At 45.2% G+C, this 3,374-nt stretch overlaps 1 pseudogene; it reads left to right on the top strand.

The window, feature by feature from the left end:
- The first annotated feature begins 2,834 nt into the window (after window positions 1-2,834).
- LOC102378330 overlaps window positions 2,835-3,374 on the top strand; it is a 1,043-nt pseudogene continuing 503 nt past the window's right edge.

Here is a 3,374-nt window from a genome sequence, read left to right as displayed (position 1 = left end):
CAGTTGTCAGTTGCCCCATCTGGCTCAGCAGGGGTCCAATGTTGCCTCTGCTTTTCCTCCGGCTCCCCACATATCTGAAAAAGGACTTTTTATTGTCCTTGATGCTCAAAGCTAGTTGGAGTTCAGTTGCAGCCTTGGCTTTCCTGGTCTGCTCCCTACAGGACCGGACCAGTGCAGAATAATCCTCCTTGGAGGTGACTCCCATCCTCCATCCTTTGTAGGCCTTTCTTTTTAGCCTCAGGAGGTCTGCTAGGTCCCTGGAGAGCCAGGGGGGCTGCTGTGCCCTCTTGCTGCCTTTCCTCCGAGATGGAATAGACTTAGTTTGTGCTTTGAGGATCGCTCCCTTAATTTATACAACACAATTTTATTTTAAGAAATAACATAAACATCAAAAACACGATAACTATATATATATATATATGGAACAATACTCTAAATGCACTTATTTAAAACAATTACAACTAACTATATAATTTGAACCAGAAAAGTTATTACTATATTATACTTACAATCCTAGAATTCCGAGAAGCCAAACACCTAGATATGGTTTCATTCCTCAGTAGTACAATTTAATGGGCTGGCCTCAGTAGTATGGTTCAATGGGCTGGCCTCAGCAGTACTGTTCAATGGGTTGGCTTCAGCAGTGATAGGAACAAGTCCCCTTCCTTCGGTCCCACTCGGGCGCTCTGCGGCTTCAGCGTCAACTAAGAGATTCGTGTTCACGGAGAGGGTGGTTCAGGTGATCAGTCTGATCCGGCCTACACTTGCGATTCTTCCTTTGTTGTTCTGCAAGTGAGGTTACCTCCAAATTGGGACTGTAGGTTACAGTTTTTATTGGGTGAGTTGCCGTCTTGGGCCCCTCCTACCCAAACTTGTCACTACTCCCAAATTTGGGCTCAGATCTTACTCAACAGGTTTTTGCTAGGTGGTCAGTTTGTCTTCTGCAACGGAATTTGTCCGCTGACTATTTAGTTTATCTTAAATTTTGCTTTGGAAGATTTTCCATACCACTGCAGTGACCTTTCTTTTACAATCCCCTTTCAAAACGCTTCTAGGGGTTTGATCTTGGAATGTTTGCTTAAGGGTCGTTTTTCTGGTCCTTAGTATAACTTGTTAAAGGCCTCTAGAGAAAAGATCGAGAAGCCAAGACTTTAAGCACTGTCCCTTATAAGGCCAGGTAAAACAATGAACCTAGATAAGAAGATGAACCTCACCTTTTTCTAAACTGGGTAATGGGCAACTATTACAAGCATTCAAACTATTACATTCAATATGACAAAAATGTTCTGACACATCATGGTATTTCTGAGCAACTCGCAACAGGAGAATTGGTCTATTATTTTTCGGTCACAAGGAAACGAGTGAAAGCTAAGAGTTGACATTTTCTGAGGAGTATCTTGTTTTAAAAAGGTTGAGAACCATGGTTGTATGCTGTCTGCAGCAGGGAGCTCTTGCTGGGTAACAAAGGCAGCTCATGCAAAACAGGGAACATTTTTTTTTTGCTACACAAAAAGTTTAGGAATCTTTCTGAAAATCCAAAATCTGTCCTTCCACTTTAATAGGAAGTAGGGTCCCATAGGTTAGTTCAGGGGCTGGACAAAACTGCTCTTCCTAGGACTCTTGTCTTCCATAGGAAAGTGAAACACTGCATCGCAAGATGTTCCATGGTTGCAGCAAATTGCAAGTTGCAGCAAATTCAGGCTGCTGTCTTATGTGGGTTGTGAAATAGTCAGTGTTTGGGTCAGTAAAGACAGACACTAGGGCAGGGGTGGGCAATTATTTCGGGGGTAGGGCCGGTTACTGAATTTTGGCAAGCCATTGGGGGTCGCATGACAGGCAGCCAGGGGCAGATAAATATTAATTTTCTAAAATTTTTAGGGGCCCCATGGGCCAGATAGAATGGCCTGGTGGGCCACATTTGCCATCCTTATGAGTTCCCCTGCACTAGGGGAATACCAAGTTGCGTAAGTGAATCAATGTCATTACATCTCCAGTGAAGTCAGATTGATTTGCATCTGTGCAGTGCATTTGAGTAGGAAATTACACTGAACTCACACAGTTACATGTAGGCAAATGACTCACTACAGGCAGGTCAAAGACCAGCTGGCAAAACAATACTTAGCCCATAAGGTTGCATGCAGGAATGTGGCATTGGCATTTCCAGGAGCCTTCCTAGTAACATGCCCCCAGTTGTGAGAAACTGCAGGAAGAGACCACTGGTGTGCTTCCCATGTGCTAGAGTACGGGAGAGTGGAGTAATTGTCCTGGTGCAAAGGGTAGTGAAGTGCCACAAGAGCAGGGGAAAGGGAGGGGAGGAGGCATGGTACAGTGCACAGTCTGCCCTGTCTGCTGCCTGCCCAGTGCTCTGCAGCAGGTGATTCACCTATGCTCATGTATCGGGTCCAGATCACAGCTTAGCAGAAAAAGGGTATTTCCAAGAACAGAGAAAGGAATGTTGGTTTTCTTTCCCTTATTTTCATGAAATTCACAGGGGGCGGGGAGGGATGTGGGAAGCATCAATGAAATGCCTTACTGTAAATGCTTACGTGTTCTTTTTTTTTTAAAAAAGGTTGAAATGTTTCATTTTGATTGGAATAGAAAAAATTTTCTTGGTTGTGTTTTCATTCCCTTTAGGAAGTGTTTGTTGAAAAACAAAACAAAAATCAAGGAACTGACCTGGTCATGCAAAGCCTTTACTTTTCTTCAGAGCTTTTTCATCCAAAGCTGTTAGTGAAATAGCTTCAGCCAGATCTTCTCTGTGTGTCAGTATTACACTGTGGCCAGGGGTAATTCCTAGTTCTCAGGCTGCATGGGGTTAGGTGGTCTGTGTGAGAATGGGTAGCACTGGGTTTTGTGTGTCATTTTACCTCAAGGGCATGTATGTCCTCTCCAACTCACAGATGCTGCTCCAGGATGACATGCTGGATTTCAATGAAACACTGGTGACAGATCTCATTTTGCTGGGCTTGTCCCAACAACCCATGCTGCAGGCTGTCTTCTCTGGGCTACTCTTAACTATCTACCCGCTCACCCTGCTGGGGAATGGCCTCCTCCTTGTGCTGGTCTGGGCTGACCCTCGGCTCCACACCCCCATGTACTTCTTCCTCAGCAACCTCTCCTTCCTGGACCTGTGCTACACCTCCACCTCTGTGCCCCAGGCCTTAGTCCACTGCTTCACAGACAAACCCATCCTCTCACTATGTGTACACTACACATCCTCTGCTATGTCCAGATGTCTGTTTCCTTCTTCTTGGGGCTGACTGTTTTCTGCTGGCTGTCATGGCCTACAACTGTTTTGTTGCCATCTGCAACCCCCTATGCTATCCCCTGATCATGAGTGGAAGGATGTGCATCGAGCTGGCAACTGGTGCATG

The sequence above is a fragment of the Alligator sinensis genome, unplaced genomic scaffold, assembly GCF_000455745.1.
Source record: "Alligator sinensis unplaced genomic scaffold, ASM45574v1 scaffold647_2, whole genome shotgun sequence".
NCBI classification, from domain to species: domain Eukaryota; kingdom Metazoa; phylum Chordata; order Crocodylia; family Alligatoridae; genus Alligator; species Alligator sinensis.
Note: the sequence above shows the minus strand (reverse complement) of the source record. Positions and strands in the feature narration are given on the sequence as shown.